This window comes from Belonocnema kinseyi, chromosome 4 (genome assembly GCF_010883055.1).
Source record: "Belonocnema kinseyi isolate 2016_QV_RU_SX_M_011 chromosome 4, B_treatae_v1, whole genome shotgun sequence".
NCBI lineage: Eukaryota > Metazoa > Arthropoda > Insecta > Hymenoptera > Cynipidae > Belonocnema > Belonocnema kinseyi.
In genome coordinates, this window is record NC_046660.1 from 122,729,458 (window position 1) to 122,751,177 (window position 21,720).

Sequence of the window (21,720 nt, forward strand, 5' to 3'; positions counted from 1 at the left end):
TGCATTTAATGACTTCAACATTAAACACTCGCTTTTTTCAAATGTGATCAATTAAAAAATATAAAATCATGATAAACAAATTTAAATAATTAGTTTTTACAACAGCTACCTGTTTATTAATCAATCTTGACAATGTGAAACGACTAATACTGTATTCTTAAATGCTTAGAATCACATTATTCGAAAAACACTCAATAAAAACAGCGTAATTTGCAAATTTAAAAGGGATTAGAAATGTTCTATTTCATTTTAGATTTGAGATTCTAAAAAGTATTTAGAAAAATATTGATGTTACTGTATAAGAAAGGGATTCAGTTTAAGAGATGACTTCTACAGCCATGGGGGTTCAGAACGTGAAGACAAAGAGGGTATCGAAATGGTTTTAATCATTTTCACGTTACCATTAAACAGCAAATTTTCCAATACTTTTCAATGAAAGACTTCTTACCGGGAAATGTGATTTAGTTTAAAAATGGATTTTACTTCGATGGATCCACTGCAGAGAGCTTTAGTTCTGGTTCAGATCGTATACAGCTCTCAGTCATTTTTTATTTTGTGTTTTTATTATAGCATGAGTAAATAGGTTATATATCATGTCGTTTGGTAAAATATTGTATAATTCTGATCAATATTAAACAAGAATATAAAAAAAAGAACTAAATTGGATTGGTATTTCTGCAAACATCCGTGTACCAAATAATTATTCCTAATAACATATGTCTGGCCGGAAGAACTTATTTTTTCATTCAAAGTGCATATACTTATTTGCCTCAAATAAATATTTTGTTGAAAATAAACAGGACATTCACTTACTTCAGCCAAGTTATTGGCAAATATTTGATAAAAGTATTGAGGTAACAAATTAAAATATCTATAAATACCGTTTTTATTATTTTCTATCGTACTTTAAAATTTTTTAAAATTAAATTCTAATTGGCTCCACTGAAAATGTTTGTTAACTGCAAGGAAAAAGAAAGTTCAAAACTTCTATGTTTGAAAAAGTAACATCATATTAGAAAAAAATTATGAGACTATGTATTGACGAATTTTCTGGTTGCTAATAATCAAATCTGACATTAAAATGTTGATTCAAGATGGCAAGGAAGTTTTTGAACAATGCAATAAAGAACAGAATGTTGATCGCAGTCGCTACTAAACATAAATTTGCGGTAAAAATTTAAAAATCCCACTTTTTATATGAAAAATCTCGGAAAGAAGAGCTTGATATTTCGCCGGTTTTTCTTCCTCCTTTTCCGTGATATTTCAATCAGCTGGTGCTGAGAATCTAATCACGTAAATTCTCTTCGTCTACACATCTTAGAGGAAAATATCATGCTTTCTAATACTCATATGTTGAGTGGTGGAGAATGTGAAATTCGAGTAGATCTTACACTGATCATTCTTCACAACGGACTTTAGTTCCCCTTGGGCGTAGGACAAGACGGCAGATCAACAGCATAGAAGTGCCGAAGATGGCAATATTAAATTTTTGGAGCCACATTGGTCCTCTCTATGTAGCCGTAGCATGCATACTTTAAGTGTCCACTGAGAACATGTCCAAGCATGTTATCTTAGTATAAGCGAATGTTCTGATTCATGTATGTAGGTTTTGAGCATCAAAGTTGTTAGTAATGCTAGGTGGACCTATCTGCGGCACGGTATAGAAACGCCGCATCAATGATGACATCATGTTGATAAACGAGTCGCATAAGAGAAGCTCTGCTATTTAGAACTAAGCAGTCTGTAGTTAGAACCTGTATCTTGCCTAGATCTTCATACGATGATGTATTTTCTAGTTTTCCTTTGTGCAGATGAACGCAGGCACATTCTCCAGTCCAAAACTTATATGAATTGTTTTAGAGTACCTTTTTACCGCTTTCACAAGGATCTTAAGGTCTTCTTTTGAAGAGGCAAATAGTTTAAAGTCGTCCATGTATAAAAAGTGTTTGACCTTAAATTCTCTTCTGTTCGTCGAGCCACAAAGGTATCCAGAGCTTTCGCCTCGGAGCACAATAGACAGAGGCAAGCGGGAGGTGCAGAAAAGTATTGGACTTAGAGAGTCTGCTTGGAAGACCCCTCTCTTATATGTGACAGCCGGTACTCACGGTTTTTATTGGTCAGATGTTATGACAAATCTTGTCCGCTACAAGAGCATGAGCTCTTTCATACATCTGACTATTTTTGAATGCACCTACAGGCACTCAAGGAGCTTGATAAGTAGCTTATGGTTTGTGCTGTGAAATGCGTTTCGGTAGTCAATCCAAACCATAGACAGATTGCGTCGATACCTGATAGAATCCTGAGTAATACGCCTCTCTATTAACAGGTTCTCTCTGCAACCTGCCAGTCCTCTCTTGAATCTGCGTTGTTCAACTATTGCATTCCATACCGGCTCGATAGATGTTAATATCCTCTCTTTGAGGATCTCCCTCAATATCTTGTAGCTGGTGTTAAAACAAGCTACGGGCCAGTAGTTCTTTGAACTTGACAAATCTTTGTTCTTCTTAATCAGCACCGTGCGTCCTTCCACTAACTACTGTGGGATGGGTTGTTCTTTTTTTTAAGTAGTAAATATACGAGCTACATGTTGGTGCGTGGAAGTGTACTTCTTTCACCAAAAGTTGTTGTTTTTATCTGGCCCTGGCGCTGAAAAGTTATTAGTTCTAGCGATAACTTTCTTCACTTCTTTAGCAGCAATTAGTGGACACTCCTCCTCTGGTCGTTGCAACAGTTGCCTCTAGCAGAAGTTACAAAAGAGTGAGATATCTGAAGCTTCTTCATTTAGCCTATGAGTATCTCCATATACTTTTTTCCAGAAGACTTCAATCTCTTCTTGACGAGGCGGATTTTCAACGGCACATGACGTTTTTTTAAACAGACGGGAAGGATGAGTAGAAAACGTGGAATTTTCGTCAATTCACTTTACTTGTCGTTCAAGGCGATCTTTCGCGGTTGAAAGAGCTCTTATTTTTTGCACCCAGTGCTGCTTGATGTTTAGCAGTTTATAGTTGTTCAGCGTATGATTTGCTTTTCGTAAGTTTTGAGCAAGTGCCCTAACTTTTGCATGGAACGTTTTATTTGATGTTGTGTGGCTAATCACGCAGTGAACATTTGATTTATGTAGTCTCGCCGTTATAATTTTAAACTGAAGCTGTGAAATACGTTCACTAAGCAGGGAGGCCGCCTTTTTGTAAGCTAGTATGTTCAGATTCTAGAGATCAAAATCTTCAGGCAGAAAATCAGGGAGAGTAGTATTAAGTTCAGCTAAATTCTCCATGCTGAAAAATACTTTTTGGTGGGTTTTTGATCTCCTATATCTCATGTTCGCATTATCGGCTACCTGCAAAGATGGTCTAGTTAGAACGGATGGTATGTTCACTGGAGGATCTTGCTCTAGTTTTAGATTAAGAGCTTTATACCCCCCTTAGCGTAGAAAAAATACCTGATCTCTTAAAAACAAAGCGTTTTATAAGCATGTGTGTGATGCTTATTGACCCATCGTTCATGTAACCTTTGCATTTATCCTCTTCGCGTCGGTGAGCTTTCTTGTCAGCAGGTAAGGATGTTCTTTTTGAGTTAATATAATCATTTAAAATGATACTGGTGAGGTAACCACATATTTCCTTGCATTTGGTATTTAGTCTAATGCAACGTGGCTGGATGCAAGAGCCAGAGCTCTCGGACAATTGCATTTCAGGGCTTTCGCTTGCCCTTGCTTTCTCCAGTTTGAACCACGCAGTGCCCAAATTGCATCTGTTCATTTTTCCCCAAACACCCGACCAGTAGTTAGTCATATCCTCCAATTGAGTGACTTCCGTGTCTTGATGGTTATTTGGCTTTACTCTCAGTTCACGATAAAACTTTCTTTCATCTCTTTGAAAGTTTCGACTTTGATGCCTTCGTGCACTACTTTTGTTGTATCGACGCAGTCTTGCAATAAGGACATCACGTCTCTGTCGTTGGGAGTCTATAATCTCATCCATTATTGCTAATGTTAATGTCTCGATGTGCCCTTAGTTCGATGGCCCTCAGCTATGTCTCCACGGGCGCCCCGACGATCCTTGGGAAGCAAAATGCATTTCAATATCTTTAGTATGCTCTCCATTATTATTTGGGTTTTGGTGTTCTGCTTAGTCCCTCTCTTCTTCGTTGTCAGCCTATTTGGCATGGGAAACCCTGTCAGTAGCAATGCTACCGCCAACATAGCCGTCAAAGTCATTAGAGGAAAGCTCAAGCCCTACCGCGACATCAACGCGAGAACACCTTCTGTAGGGTTATTAAACTTTTTTCGGATAAACCCGGTTATATATCATAGCCACGGACTAAGTCAAGTGACTGACGAGATTAGAATGTTATAAGTTAATTAAACTAATTTAATACGATGCTTGAAACCTCCTGCGGTGATGCTGTAGGTATACAACTAAGAACGGCCACGAGCGTTGGAAGTGACAACAGTCACCCATGGATGCTTTCTTAGAGCTACCATCTGCCACTTCACGGGTTTTTAAACGCTCACTTCCTGATGGTCAAGAAAGTTTCTTACAATGCGACAGGTGTGTAATAAAACCGCCTTCTGGGCTGCTGCCAATACTCTACTGACTCCTAAATGTTCGAGATGTTCAGTGCATTTTACGTGCACATTGCCTGTAGCTGAAATCACAATGGGATGAATAGATGCATGATTCACATTCCTCCATATATTATTATTATTAAACAATTGTTTAACGGAAATCGCTTAACCAACTGTTTTCTATAGCCCAGTTATGTTTAAATCCTGCTTATAAGAAAATGATTTGTAAGTATTTATTTATGCAATTTTAAACATTTGGTCCCCTCGGATGTTCTAGCTGAGACTCTTAGCAACACATTTTCTGAGCATACGTATTGTTTTGCATCATCGCTCTCGAAAGTGAGGACTTTCATGCCTTTAAATGATGTGCAAAGTGCTTCAGTCTAGCCACGGAGTAATAATAAGGAGACCGATCTCCGTACATACGTTCTGACTGCGGTAACTGTGCATTGATTGTCAGACTTCCCAATGCTCACAAGGAATGCGAGCCCGCGAGAATTGTGCGAGTGAGTGCTAGTTCTTGACAACCACAACAACGGCAGAAATTGAGGTTATATCAATTGTTTGAAAATTTTTTTGCAAAGTGAAATAAGCTTCACGATTGGAATTTTGAAAGATAAAAATCTAGCGAGAAAAGATGGCGTGTTGGGTTCCAAAGTGTCAAACATCCTATTGGAACAAAAAGTCCAAAAAGGAATAACTATGTTTTCACCTACTCAATTGACAATATTTACAGGAACATACCTCCGAATTTATTTGTCATTCAACACGGCACTCACTCGCACATTTCTTGCGCGAGAAAAGAAGATAGCAAATCATAGTGCGCATGTCCCCCTCCTTGTGAGCATTGGGTTTAAACGCCTAAGTCTGGCAATAAATGTACAGTTAGCGCAGTCAAAACTCGAGACGCTTTGTACAGCATGATCGGTCTCCTTATTATTACTCCGTGAGTCCAGCAAACCCGGCGAGAATATTGGCGCATGCGCGCTTTGAAACTCATAAGTTAAGAGAATTTTCGCAATTGACGTGCATGCATGCTTTAGAAATAAACAACTTTGAATGTCGAAAAAGTAAAAATAATCGTAAAGTTTTTGAAAGGAAATTATACACAAATTTGGCTCAAAACTACCATACTAGAGCGTAGATTTTGTAAAGTAATTATGAACATTGCTAAATAATTCTCGCAGACGGTTAATATAAAAAAGACAGTGTGGCCACCTACATGGATAAACCAGGAGAAAGCCGAGATAAACTTGCACCGAGAGAAAACCGGGATAAAGCTGGGAGAGAAATATTAAACTGGGAGATTTTCCGCATTTTATAATTCACGTGTTTTTAAATTTGTAAATTGTTACTAAAGAAACTTTTGCCGATAATGTAAGTTTCCTTTCAACAGTATGTGTGGGTACCCACGTGATGTTGAGTATATTTCATGTTAAAAGAACATAATTTGCTGTGTAACCTATACCTAACTCCATACTGACCATAAGGGATCTTTTCATACAGACAGCCACGTATAATCATATACAATAATTTAACATTCATTTATGCTGTCCATACTGAAGCTCTTGTTTACACTGTCTTTTCTTTTTTTGTTTCGTGACTTTGTCTGTCGTGTTAATGTAATAATTTATTGGTATTCGTCAGTTTGACATCTTATAAAATTGTCCTCCGACTAATTTAAGCCAACCTCAAGTTGTTCTCATTGCGTGGAAATGCTTTGTCGATGATTTTAAAGTTATTTATTTCGCACTTTAGATTAAAATAATTTAATTTTAAAAATCTAATCTAACGATTAGATCCATGATCCTATGAATTAAACATTTTTCCATCTTTAAACGTAATTTTGAATTGTTTAATTTTTATCGGTTCAAGTTTGACTTAATTATTTTTGAAAGTTTCCAATTAAAAAGCATATCATTTTTAAAGTTTTCAGATTAATTAAACTTTAGAGTTTCACAGTATTTTGCGCAGCATTTAAAATTCTGCCATTTCGAAAGGTGCTAAGAGTGCTGTCGCTAAGATGTTTACCTAGATTAAACATTTATGAAAATTGCTTTAGAGAGATGAAACGAAAAAATGCAACGAGTAACATTGGTTTCCTTTTTACATAAATTTGAAATGCAGTTCGAATAGCAGGGCCAATCAGAGTGCAGGTCTTTGTTCTGCAGATTCTGCCCCTCCCCCAGCCATTTGTGTGAAAATGACAGATTTTTTTTGACAAAAATCACATTTATTAGTAAGAAAATCTACTCTATTACGTTAAATGTCACTTGATACTACATGATATTATAATTAGAAATAATATATTTATTGTTTTTTAGATTTCTATAATAATAATTTAAAATTATACTCCTGAATATTCAATTCTAAAAGAGGCTATCCTTTCGGGTCTTCAAAATCAATTTCTGTTGCTTCAAAAGCTTAAATTGGAAAATCTTTTATTTTAAATATCTTAATTTTTGGAGGTTTAGAATTTCAAATTTCACAATGTTGTAGCTTAAAATTCAAATATCAAAAATATCAGGCAATTTCACTATTAAATCATTCAAAATTTCAAATTAAAAGCCTCGGTAGTCACTTTTAACATTAGTAATTCTAGATTTAAATAAAAAGCTATTTCGAATAGCTTATGTTCTTTAAAAATAGATACAAATTCAAATATCACAATTTTTAGTAAATAAGATTTTTTTACATTTAAATGAAGTTCGCATTCATTTACATTCCAACATTGTGAAGTAAAAATGATTTATTTAAAATATTTCTCAATTCGAAATACTATTTATTTTGAGCGTTTTTTGTAATGATCATTCCATTAATTTTTTGATTTTAGACAAATTTGTATAGTCAGTTTTATTGTAAAGTTATTATTTTCTAATTTAATAACTATTAACAATTCAAGAATTTCAAAAGTTTTCACTTTGAATGATTCAATTTCAAATTTTAACTTTTTAATCAACTTAAATTCAAAATAATTCAAATTCAAAACTTTAAATGTTTAAATAACTATTATTTTTTTACACTTCTCATAAGAAATAATACAATTTCAATTTATTTGAATTGTAAGTGATCAAATTATCAAAATTCAAATCTTATAATGTTCAATATTTAACCTTTTGAAATTGTCCTATTTTAGAAATTTTTATCTGAAAGCGTTCAATTTTGAGATCTTCTGTTTAAATAATCTTTAACTTCAGATATAAGTTGAATCCCCTTTTATTCCGTTCAAAATATTGTCCTTTCCAAAATGAAACCTAACCTCAAATAGCTAGAATTGGAACATTTTAAATTGAAAACCGTTAAGTATATATAGTTAAAAGTTTTGCATAAAGACCACCGTGGGATTACACCAGGGACGGTTGCTATTCTGAAAAATTGCAACGGCTCCCAGAAAAATCGCGGTAAAATTTCAGTTGTACAGACGTTTCACAAGCGTCAGATAGGATATGATCCGGCAAAAACCTCGTGCACCCTGAGGACATAGAACAACCCAGGGCGATGCCTTCTGCATTTTCCCCGCAAGTGTCTTAGAATTTTTTGACACGCAGAGATGTTTTTCCGGCTATTAACCAGAAAGCTTGGCACCTTCAAGAGCACCGATGATCAGGGCGACTAGCTTAACAGAATATTCCGGGTATAACCGGCACAACATCTCTTTGTTTTCATTTTCCTTGGCTGTGATGTTTTTGTCAGCTGGTTCCAAATAGTCGATAACCAACATGGTTCGTTTCTTGAAGTCAAGGGGAGCTATGCCAGGCCTCGAGTGCGCAACAAAAACAATTGTCGAGAATATGAAGTTGCAGTATATGCGGCACTTCTCATTTTCAACAATTGAGTCGATTTCCCTAGGAACGTTTGACGCAGCGGTATTAGGGCTAATGCCATGAAAGTGGAAAAGGTGGCTATAAAACACTGAGTGCCGTATAGCCTTTGAATGTGCGTCGTTCCCGCATGAGTTGGACAAGTAGATAGTATGTGGCCTAGATGCTGTTCGCAGAAGTTGTTCTCTTGAGCCTTCTTAATCCTTTGCCCAATCATTCATGTTTCCTGACCATTTTGAGAAGAGGTTCTCGTCTATTTGCGACTATAGGTGCTGTACCCAAAATAATCCTGTGGTGAAGATATTCAAGAATCAGTATTCCACAAGCACCTTGACGGCATGAGATGTAAAGTCGCGGAACAGACTATGTACCTATATACCTTTATAGCTCACAATTTGCGGACGAACCTTCGCGCTTTCCAACAGACAGACGATAATTCTATGGAAGACTGATGCGAAATCTTTCCGTTAATCAATGCAGGCCATCCCTAAGTAGCGCTGTTAGGACGCTGCGTCTTTTCAGACACATCTATCGATGAGCAGGTTCACCCGACTTCCTGCTATTCCCTTCTTTGTGCCGCGTTCGTACATCTCTGTAACAACCGTTGGTTGTTACGGTTTGCATTCGCCAAATCTCTCGCTGCATTTTACTTACTACAATTGATAGTCCTGAGGTCGGATTTTTAGGGGAAATATCCACAAACCTCTTCAGCTATATGTTTGGGCTTGAGAGGAACATAGATGTTGATGTTTCTTCGGGTCCTGAAGCATCGCTCCTTCTCTGTTGAATGTCTGCCCGCGGTTTGTTCTCAGTGTCGCCTCTCTTTCTCTATTGCCGGCTTCTTCTGACTGCTTTAGAGTAGGCGTTTTGTAACCATTGTTGTTCTTACGAGCAGCTAGGGAAAGGGATTCGTCTATACTTGTAGAGCCCCGCATGCAAGCATAAGTCTGAATACTCGGAATCCGTGGACAAATGTCCACAATTGCTTATAAATTATTATAACCATATTCAGTAGAAACCCTTCGTACAGACACCCTCTATACCAGGAAAAACACGAATTTTTTGCGGGAAAACCGGTAGAAAGCCGGATAAAAATTAATACAAAAATAGTCACGCCCTGAAAAAGCATGCGATACACGTGCGGATACTCGTGATATTTCAGCATTTGTCTTCGGCTCTTCGCCCTCGTAAGCAATCGTTATTTTAGCACGTTTATCAAAAGTACCTCTTATATGCGCCTATTTTTGTACAAGCACTTGTATTTCTTCACTATTATCTCTAAAACTGTTTCTTTCGTTTTTCTTTGTTACTAATAGATTTAGACAGCTTAACTTTTTGTATGTACCCGGTAATAAGCGTTGAATAGAGAAAAATTAATATTTTCAGATTTCAGCATAAAAGTGAAGATTATTCTATTATTTTAAATGTGCGATTTTTCTACTTGTCTAAAATGTCATCATAAGAATAGGATATCTTCGAAACTAATTCATTTCTGTTTCCATCGCGAACGCCGCATAGTTTCCTATTCCCCAAAACAGAACAACGTGTTTTAAATATATATAATTTCTTCTAATTATATCGGTAGATACACGTCACAGAGATGTTTTGTATTCTGCAAAAATGGACATATTTTGAATTTATTTAATTCCCTTAAATCAACTCGAAAAATATTGTATTCAATTGTTTTAATTCCTTCATTTGGAAAATAATTTTTGAAATTTAAATTCTAATTAATTTAAGTCTGCCCCTCTAGAGTTAAGATTGTTTTAGTTCACACATTTGAATATATTTAATCTGAAATGCATTCTCCTCTATGCTCGCAGGGATTAATGCATTGTTAACGATTTTAAATCATTATTAAAATATAAATAAATATGAATCTGAATATTTTCCGAATTTACAAGCTATAAAACGCTATAATAATTAAAAAATAGGTTGAATAAATGCGTCGGTTTAATTTTACTAAATCGATTGAGAGGAATAGGATTTGTACTTTTTATTTTCCCGCTGAAATATTTGTAGACGGAGGGAAAATTGCATATTCATAGAAATACAAATTCTTAATTTTCCTGAATTTAATACTTATTACCGGATAGCGTATTCGCATGAGTATTATATGTTCCTAAAGTTTGAAACAAATTGCTTAACTTTTTTTTTAATACTTGAAAACATTCTCACCTACTGTTTTATTTTTATTTTATAAAATCGCCAAAGAATGCACCCGGTAAGAAGGCTTGCATCGAAAAGTATTGAAAAATTCCATTAATCGAGTAGTAACGTGAGAAATATTGAATACTTCTGGATTCCGTTTTTGTCCTCCATTTTTGAATCTCCATAGCAGTTAAAGTTATCTCTTCAATTGAATCCCTTTCTGTACCTAGCGCCGACAATATTTGTCTGAATACACCAAACTCTCGCTTTCATTCACCCCCCTAGCGGCCCGAAGGAACCAAAATGGAGCCTTTCAAAGTACCCGTAAAGACCCCATTTGGTCCCCATTCGGTTCCCTTTTAAAAAACTAAAAAAAAAGCGCAATCAGCTTTTAAATTATTGAAATTCAGATTCTACGAATAGTTTTTTTTGCAACGGTAAAAAGTTTAAAAAAATATAAGACGTATAACGCCTGTTGACTGCTACACTTCAAACGCATCATCTGTAAGTAGCAGAAACAGACGTTATAGATCTTATATATTTTTTTAACTTCTTACCGCTGCAAAAAAAGGACTTTCTAGAAGCTCCATTCGGTTTCAAGAGACGTCGTATCTTGCCACGGTTCCAATACATGTCTTATCTAGCTTGTGGTTGAAGAGACGTAGTATTTCGCTCGCAGATTCAAAAGACGTCTATCTCGGGTGACCGCCCAAGTGACGTCGTGCGTTTCTCGCGGTTCAAAAAACGTCGTATCTCGTTCACTGTTCAGAATACGTCGTGCCTGTTTCGCGTTTCAAAAAACGTCGTATCTCGTTCGCTGTTCAGAAGACGTCGTACATCGCCCGCTGTTTACAAGGCGTCGTATCTCGTTCGTAGTTTAAGGAACGTAACTCACAAATTTATAATTTTTCAGCCCGTATTAAATTTTCAATAAAAGGGCACAATATACCTTATTTAAAAAATAACTTATACAATATTTGTAAAAAATTATTTAAAATTAATAATGCTGCTGACAATGAAGAATATCTGCCAAAATGAGATAAAATCAATTTTTTTGAAAAACCTACGGCTATAACATTACATAGTGGCCGATTACGGAGTCCAGCTTGAAGTGCACGCTATATTTTTTCTCTTTTTCAAGTAACTAGTATGCATCCAAGTGTCCAGGTTTTTCGACTACGGAGCCCAGTTGGTGCGCTATATATTTTTTTCTATTTTGAGTACCTGGTGTATAATTGTAACATTATTTACTTATATTTAACTGAATATAATATAGAAAATAAATCAAGAAACTGATTGCCAAATACAAAACGAGGGGTTGTTCGTCAAAAAAAATGTTATGAGTTTTTTTGAGGCTCTCGTTTAAAATACATTTGTTTATGTAATTTTGCTATAAGATTTGAATTTTGTTAAGGCTGCTGAACACAATTAGGTAGATTTCGTAAGTAACTGAGTGAGTATGTATGTGTCTGTCTTCAAAAAGACACACACACGCAATTTTCAAACAAATCTTTTTAATACTTTAACCTTCCTTTAAATACGTATAACTTTTAGTAAAATTACCTTTTTAACACAGAACATGCACAAAATTACACACGAAAAAATCACTTAATTTTGATTAATAAACCCTTATTAGTAATTCCTTTATTAAAGGAGTACCATTTTTAAATATGGTACATATTTTCGATCAAATAAGTCATTAATCTCTCAAAAACTTAACTCTTTTCACTAAAAATAAGCTAAAGATGTGAAAGTTATGGAGTTATGCGTTAAAGTGTAAATTTATAAAAATTTTAAATGGCACTTTCCAAAATTAGTTTTCTTCAAAGTTCAAAACTTTTAAGCGGCACTGTGTGTCTATTAATCATACTTATTCCAAAAGCGTGCATTTTAAATGCAACTCGTAAACAAAACACTTTTTTGAACAAAATTATTTTTTATTATCACTAATCTTTCTATCGTATGACAGATGATATCAAAACCTCAAATTGATATTTTACACAAATACAGAATTTAATAATTTTCTAACTGTTTGAGAAGTGTAATATTGTTAAATTTAAAGTTTAGTTCGTCATAAAAAGTGTATCACGACGCGTTCTAAGCAGTTTTCTTATGCTCTTATTCTGAATATAAATAAACATGGAAGGTAAGTACTGAATATTGTGATTTGATCAATATTATAGTACAGCAAAAATATCTATTGTTTTTAAAATTAAACATGTTTTTAAGTGTAGATAATAAATAAGCTTATATTTTGGTTTTGTTTAAATTTAATCCAATTATATCTCTTATATTATTGTCTTTTGCTCTGTTTTTTGCCAATCTAAGGGTGATTTGATTAGTTGAGAGTATCGTGAATCATGTCTATAACAACATTTTGCTTTTTGTCTATATTTGTAATGTCAATACAAGGGTGTATAGCTCGGCACGTGTAGCGCGCTTCTAATCTAGCGAATATTGTAAATTTTCATTATTTTTTAATGTGTCACTTGACAGAGTTTTATATTTTTCAATATCATTAAGATATGGTCGAATTAAAAAAATAAAATTATTCTTATTCCATTCACATTTTTTAAATTTTCAAGCTTCCGAAATTGATATTGCCGCATCCGAATTCAACTATGATTGAACTATGCAAAATTTTCTGGATCATCCAAATTCAGGGATAACAGCATTAAAACGTGTAGATCTTGAACAAGACGACGTTTTTAGCAAATTTATAACTTCACCAAAGAGGAGTAAGATTTTGTATAACTCAAGGCCATTATTATATCTTATTATATCGACTAATTGCTAAAATACGTGCCCATAGTCGAGTAGAAAAAAAATCTTAACTTTAAGCGGCCATATTAAATTTTCTGTGTAAAATATGAAAAATTTGATACTCGGTTCGGAAAGAGCAGGCAATTTTAGACATGAAACAAATATTTCCTTACTTTATTTTCATTTATATTCTTGATTTTCTAAGCCGAAAACCAATCGACTGTGAAATGGTCGATAGGGAATTAATGGGTTAATTTAATTTATATCACTATTTTAAAGGGTTCAAACTGAAATATATATTTTTTTTCATAGAAATAAAAAAATAAGAAGAGTATTCGACATTTTTAAGGCCAAATGTCTCTTTAACTGTAATCTAACTTTAATATTGTAGCCTGTCACGATGAATGATCACAGTACAATAAATTAGTTAATAATACAATTAATGCAGTCAATTTAGTAATTTTAATTCCATCCCCCGAAATAATACTCAAAAAAAAGCAACCAATATGCTAAAACTAAAGTAGCTGAAATGATCAAAATGCTGGAATTATTACAGAATGCAAAACACTATAGTTTTATATATTTTCATAAGCCTACGAAGGCGCGAGATCGATCTAATTTGACATTTTTGCAAGAAAACTGATTTTTTTTAGAATTTCCAACTCTTTAACACTTTATTCAAGTAATAAGCGAACGATATACCAAAACCAAAGTACTTTGATTTAAGAGAATGCAATAGACTATTCTTTTGTATATTTTGAATGTCTTGAAATGTGTCAAACCTATTTAACCATTCATTTCCGCAAAAAAAAACTGCATTTTTTCGAGTTTTTAACCAATTTTAATGTAGCAATAAACGATCAATCTGCGAACTGTAAAAAAGTAAAATTTAATAATTTTATCGCTTCTTCTACTTTCATAAGTAGATTTTCAAAATTTTTTAAATTTTCAGTTGGTGAACACCTGCCTATAGCACCTGGCAAAACTACCCTGGCTGACTTTACCAATGAAGATAATTAATCTTACCTAATGTGTTTAGATACATTAATTTGAATATTATCACTTTCCCTTCTGCTTAGTCTAAATGAAATGCATGTTTCTCTGTTTTCTTCTTCTTGTTCGCATCAGTTTTGTCAGTAGTAATCAAATTAGAAAGATAATGCCACTGAGCATTGTGATCCTTGTCGGAGTTCCAAAATCTGTGGAAGTTTGATTCTCGTACCAGCAAACTTATCTTTTGGCAAATTTAAATCGGCATTGGCAGGGTTCACGCATTTTTGCTTAGAAAATCGGCCTTTCTTTTTTTCCTGTACCATTACTACCGTCAGATCTTGCTTTCCTTGCTTTCTTAATAATACGATCTTGTTCGTGGGTTTTCCTTGTTCTTGACTGCCTTTGATTTGAATTTGTACTATTTTTGTTTTATAATGAGTTTTCCGGTGTTACATAATTATCAATTAAATCCATATTTGTTTGGTTCTGATCATCATCACTTGTAACTAGATAAATTCTTTAAAATATTATAAATGATTGCAGCATAAGTATTCGTAGATAAAAAAACTGATAATTTTACCTATGTTTTTTACTTGCAATTGTTTTATTAAATTTTAATTGACAATTCAATCAATTTCACTATAGTTCAAAATAATGAAATTCTCAAATTGGTAATCTCGACTTAATTGTAAGAGTAAACTGCAAGTAAAATAATTATAGTGCAAACTATCTCTGGTACATATTGCTACTTACATGTAGCGTTGTGATAGTGATTTTTTCCCCCTTCAAAACACTTTAGAATTGTGTTTTCAATCGTCAGGAATCAGATTATTATGTTTTTAAAAAGTCTGTCTGTATGTGTTTATATTCCTCTGTAACATTTGAACGGCTGGATGGATTTAAAAATCATACAGCTTATTTTATTGATCCCATTTTTATTTTTAAACAAATTTCAATGAATATATTTAAAAACTGTGTAGGAAGCCAAGTGACAATTGTTGGCAGCGTATTTTTAATTGAAAAGCCACAAAATAAAAGAATGACATAGCTCAAGCTGAAGTAGTTAAGAAAGCGTTTCAAAGCTTAGACCTTGTTTTAGCAAATGTCAGCTATTAAACGAATGTTCTTGACAAATATTTTAAGCTAAAATCAGACTATTGCCGGTGCAAAATATCACACACACACACACACTTCTAGTATGTTTTTTTTAAGAATTGACAAATGTACTATCGCAAAACTACTATTTAAAAATGAAAATGTACACTTATTCAAGATATTTTTACACCTGATTTATCTTCATCAGACTCGTTATCGTTTAATAAGTCATCATCACATTCACCGTGATGTGATGCATTATAATCACCTACTGAGGAGCGACAATCATTTTCTACCTCAAGATTTTTGTTTCCACTATTACTGCTAGATCTGACAGAAGAATCAGATTTATCGTTTAAGGGTGTCTCAGAAATCATGCCGCCACTGTCAAAACCGTTCACCAAGATTTTTATTTGTTTTAATCTGCTGCGATGAGTCTAAATATTGTGTTACATAAAAGTTTACAGATGGTTATTTACTAACGTATAAGCTATTTAATTGTAAATATTAATTTCCAAATTCGTTATATTACTTAGTTACATATTATACTTTATATAAACACATATGTATAAATTAAAAAAAAAACATAATCCTAGTAGACATGATAAAATATTTACTGTCTTTATAACAACCTTGCAGAATTGTTAAATTGAAAGATGTGTTTGATGGTTCTACTCATGTGTAGGAAAAGAATGCCAGGAGATCTCCGTCTTCGGAGCCCGAAAAATTACTTTTAACGGCATTCAGAGTCGTAAAAGCTAGATAAATGAAAGTATTCAATTTAATTATTAAACAGTTATAATAACAGATATAATAGTCAAAATACTGAAAATAAATTTTTATATTATATTTATCTTACTCTTCTTTGGTGAAGTTATAAATTTGCTAAAAACGTCGTCTTGTTCAAGATCTACAGGTTTTAATGCTGTTATCCCTGAATTTGTATGGTCCAGAGAATTTTGCATAGTTCCATCATAGTTGAATTCGGATGCGGTGATATCCGTTTGGAAGCTTGAATTAATGAAATACATTGAGAGATTCTATAAAAAAATAAAATAAAGTTGCTGAAGCAAGAACGTTAATCGATTTCTATTAAAAGAGATTTGAATTATAGGTTATTTGAAAAGAATATAAGAGATATAATTGGATTAAATTTAAACAAAACCAAAATATGAGCTTATTTATTATCTACACTTAAAAACATAATTGATTTTGAAATCAACTGATATTTTTTTTTAGCTTTACTATAATATTGGTCAAATCACAAAATTCAGTAGTTACGTTCCATGTTTATTTATATTCAGAATAAGAGCAGAAGAAAACTGCTTAGAACGCGTCGTGATATACTTTTTATGACGAACGTAACTGTAAATTTAACAATATTACACTTCTCAAACAGTTAACAAATTATTAAATTCGGTATTTGTGTACAATATCAATTTGAGGTTTTGAAATCATCTGTCATACGATAGAAAGATTAGTGGTAATAAAAGATAATTTTATTAAAAAAAGTGTTTTGTTTACGAGTTGCATTTAAAATGCGCGCTTTTGGAATAAGTATGAATAAAAGACACGCAGTACCGCTTATAAGTTTTGAACTTTAAAAAAAATTAATTTTGGAAAGTACCATTTAAATTTTTTTTTAATTTACACTTTAACGTAAAATTTCATAACTTTCACACCTTTAGTTATTTTTACTGAAAAGAGTTAAGTTTCTGAGAGATTAGTAACTTATTTGATTCAAAATATTTGCCACATTTAAAATTGGTACTCCTTTAATAAGAGCGTTACTAAGCGTTAATAAGGTTTTATTAATCAATATTAAGTGCTTGTTTCGTGTGTAATTTTGTGTATGTTCTGTGTTAAAAAAGGTAATTTTACTAAAAGTTATACGTATTTAAAGAAAAGTTAAAGTATTAAAAAGATTTGTTTGAAAATTGCGTGTGTGTGTCTTTTTGAAGACAGACACATTCATACTCACTCACTTACTTACGAAATCTACCTAATAGTGTTCAGCAGCCTTAACAAAATTTTAATGTTATGGAAAAATTACATAAACAAATGTATTTTAAACAAGAGCCTCAAAAAACTCATGACAGTTTTTTTGACGAACAACCCGTCGTTTTGTATTGAGTAATGAGTTTCTTGATTTATTTTCTATAATATATTCAGTTAAATATAAGTAAATAATGTTACAATTATACACCAGCTACTCAAAATAGAAAAAAATATATAGCGGATCAACTCGGCTCCGTAGTCGAATAACCTGGACACTTGGATACATACTAGTTACTTGAAAAAGAGAAAAAATATAGCGTGCACTTCAAGCTGGACTCCGTAATCGGCCACTATGTAATGTTATAGCCGTAGGTTTTTAAAAAAATTGGTTTTATCTCATTTTGACAGATATTCTTCATTTTCCGCAGCATTATTAATTTTAAATAACTTTTTACAAATATTTTATAAGTTATTTTTTTAATAAATTATATTGTGCCGTTTTATTGAAAATTTAATACGGGCTGAAAAATTATAAATTTATGAGATACGTTCCTTAAACTGGGAACGAGATACGTCTTCTGAACAGCGAACGAGATACCACGTTTTTTGAACCGCGAGAAAGGCACGACGTCTCTTGGCAGAGGCGGACACTCCCTCCGCCACCGGGGTAGCGACGGGCTATTTTCTTATTTAAAAAAACGCTTTTTCTTCATTTTTACTTAAAATCATGAAATGTTTAGTATTGTTTTCAGTAAAATCGACATTTTCCAGTCCATCTCACTGAAACCCATATCCCACCCACCCAGCCTCTTGGGTACCCCTCTCCCTCAGTTGGGGTAGCTACCGCTACTTTTCAAACATGGTTTATGTGCCCCTGTCTCTTGGGCGGTCACCCGAGACACGACGTCTTTTGAATCTGCGAGCGAAATACTACGTCTCTTCAACCACAAGCTAGATACGACATGTATTGGAACTGTGGCGAGATACGACGTCTCCTGAAACAAAAATGAGACACTACGTTCTTCCACTCACCCGTTGATATATAGATATATATTCCAATTGGAAACGAGTCAGGCGGCTCTCACTGTTTACGTTTCAATCCCCCCGAAGTCAGTACAAGGTTATTTGAAGGCAACCCCCGACACTGGACTGAAAGCGATAGTTTGGTGTACCACAAAGCAACCAGGAACTAGAAAAATTTTAAGCCCTCTTAATTTAGCCAATTTCGCTACTTTTATTAACTATTTTCCGAATAATGATGACGTAAAAAGCTTTTTAAAACATAGCATCGGTCATTTTACGATGTCAGGATTAATTTCCACAGATGCTTCTGGTGGAAAATAATTTGTTGAATTTTTTTATCATAATTATATATTTTTGTGATGGATAATTTTTTAACAAAGCGAACATTTCACGATAAAGAGATGTATTATTGTATACAAACCTACTAGCTTTTGCAAATTTTATGCTCTTAGAGCGCGTTCTAATGCTGCAAACGAAAATCGTGTTTTTAATTTATTGGAGGTTGCGCCTGACAGCTCCAATCGACTTTAAAAGGGATTGGAATCTTACTATTTTCGCCGCCTGACGAGGATTAAAAAACAAAGAACAGAAACAGCACTCTTATGGATTCAAAATTTGTAATACCTTTTAATGCAAGGCTTCTTACCAGGTGCATCGATGAACAGCTCATTTTATAAATCAAATTTATTTTCTAAAGGTTCATGAAATTTAATTTAAAAATAATCAGAAATTAACTAAGCTTTATAATCTAAGTCCTCTATTCTGCAGTAATATACCTAAATTATTAATTTTAATTTGTAAGTCTCCAAGCTGTCTCACGAAATATATTGTACACCCAGCATTGAATACTGCCGTACTCTTGGCACCATAAACAAACTAAAGTCAAAGGATGTTAAGTTATTATGTACGACATCGTGTTATACACAGCTGCAATCGGCTGTCGGTTTTATGCTTCATAGTTTTTTGCAAACTGTGTCTCTGGTTTATTGAAAAAATAAGATATCTGCGAAAAAGCGCGAGTGGAAAAAAGTTCCCTGGCGGATCGTGTGAACGGAAAGGATACTGGACAGCGTATCCTTAATTATCCACATAGTATCCCTTCCGTATCATGCAACAAAAACTCCAAAAACAGCAAGATGGGCATTTAGCTTGATGCAATTCGGATTCTACATTAAATTTTTCATTAGAATGTCACTGAGTAATTGCAATAATTGTAATACCTATCATTTACATGGGCAAAATGCGGCTCCAAACACATCTGCTTTTAGTAGCAGTTGATAAGCATTATCCGTCGGTAACTAAGAGTTTTGGCTGGGTGCTAGCGCCATACCGCGGAAACCTGAGACAAAAAGGCTGCGACTCAAGTGCCAGTGATGTTACGACCGTGAAGATGCAAGCAGTATCAAAAAATGATTGATAAGAAATGCTTAGATCTTTTCTGGTTCGATAGCTTTTTCCATTTATTTTTTCCGTATCTTCTGTCATTTTTCCAAAAATTCAAGCTCTTTATTTTTTATGATTCAAACGAAAACTACGCATCCTATACAAAATTCCACTATAACAAATTTATAGATTTTTTTTTTACTTACAAATTTTTCTTTGTTCACTTTTTTCTTAACTTGCATAGTCAAGATATAAAAGATGTTGGAAAGCGATATTATTTGTCTGAGTTTTATAGTAATTAATAATTAAAACAATGAATGAGATGTTAAAAATGACATACTTCAGACCATAGGATTTAGGTGTTGAAAGAATCATTTATTCACATTTATTCGATGTTTCGAAAACTACGTTTTCCTCATCAGGATAGAATCGTGTATATAAAAGTTCATTTTATCATGTCGAGTATTTATTTTTAAATATCCTCAATTCTCCTGTTCTCAATTGTCCTATGAAAAAAGTTATAAAAAATTATTATAAACAAAAATTCAATTAAAATGTGATAAAAAAAGGATATATGTTTTCTATCAAAAGTTAAAGTTGAATCTGTTAATATAAAATTAGTTAATTTCAAATTTTATTAATTTTTGTTTTTATCCCCCCCCCCCCTTTTTTTGCTCTGATTAATTCAAACAATCAAATTTTTATTCATTTTTTAAATTAAAGAATCCAAGATTATGTTATATAGTGGACTATAATTATTTCGATCAGAAATTATATTTAAACAATTATTACGATTTTTTTTAATGAAAAACATTTCCGCTATTAGTCCTTTAAATTCGTTAGGTTCATGGTGTAAGGCAATGACATTTTCCCAATCAATTAGAATTTTCGATTTTTTAAGACAATTCATGAAGTTGGTATGATAATCCTGTAGGTCTTTCAAAAATGATAAAAAGCAACGTTTTTCGTCTCTTGGCTTTTTATTATATCGTGTTACATTGATATATGTACTGAACATATATTTTCTAACCGCGTGAGAGGCTTCTGAAAAGAAACAGAATTCAGACATATGGTATATTTCTCTCTCACACCAACTGTGGAAGGGTTGAAAAGGGGGAACAGTAATTTATAGTAATACATCGTATTTCATCGGGAGCGGGTGCTAATCTGAAAAATTGCACCCGCTCCCAGCAAAATCGCGGTAAAATTTCAACCACAAGCACGTCTCACGACCGTGACATAGGTGGTAACAGTCTGTAACGGAATCAATACGAGGATCCGGCAAAAGTTTCGTGCATCCTGAGAAAACGGAGTGATCCAAGAACTACCGCTTTCTGTATTTTTCCCGCAAGTGTTTTAGCATATTGTTGACACACAGGGATGCTCTTCAGGTTATTAACGAGTGAAAGCTTGACACCTCTAAGAGCGCCGATGATCAGGACGATTAGTTTAACAAAACATTCAGGGTACAATCGTTGCAACTCCCTTATAAGATCTCTATACCTCTCTTTCTTTTCATTCACCTTGGTTATGATGTTTTTGTCAGCTGGTGCCGAAAATTCGATAACAAACATGGTTCGCTTCTTGAAGTCAAAAAGAACCATGTCTGGCCTCGAGTGTGCAATGGAAACAATTGTCGAGAATATAAAGTTCCAGTATATGCGGCCCTTCTCATTCTCGACAATTAATTCGATTTCCCTAGGAGTATTTAGAAGAGTGATATTAAAGTTAATGCCGTAAGAGTGGCGGAGATGGTAATAAAGCACTCATAGTGCCGCATTGTGTCTTTGGATGTAGGTCGTTCCCGCATGAGTTGGACAGTTGAAAGTTTCATATTCCTCCAGCTCGACAATTTAATTAAATTTTGTTCAATTTAATAATGTGTTGCTGTTCATATAATCGAAGTGAGAGCTATTTCGTATG

At 33.6% G+C, this 21,720-nt stretch overlaps 1 protein-coding gene and 1 long non-coding RNA gene across 2 annotated transcripts in view; one reads left to right on the forward strand and one right to left on the reverse strand.

Annotated features, from left to right (window-relative positions):
- Window positions 1-21,720, forward strand: part of LOC117172184 (cytochrome c oxidase assembly factor 1 homolog) — an 89,648-nt gene that overhangs the window by 45,739 nt on the left and 22,189 nt on the right. The gene's annotated exons all lie outside the window — the stretch shown is intronic.
- On the reverse strand, window positions 15,626-16,480 carry LOC117172186. Its single transcript, XR_004466978.1, has 3 exons — window positions 16,253-16,480; window positions 16,026-16,151; window positions 15,626-15,830 (listed from the first exon to the last, which is right to left on the reverse strand). It is a non-coding gene; the product is annotated as an uncharacterized LOC117172186 (long non-coding RNA).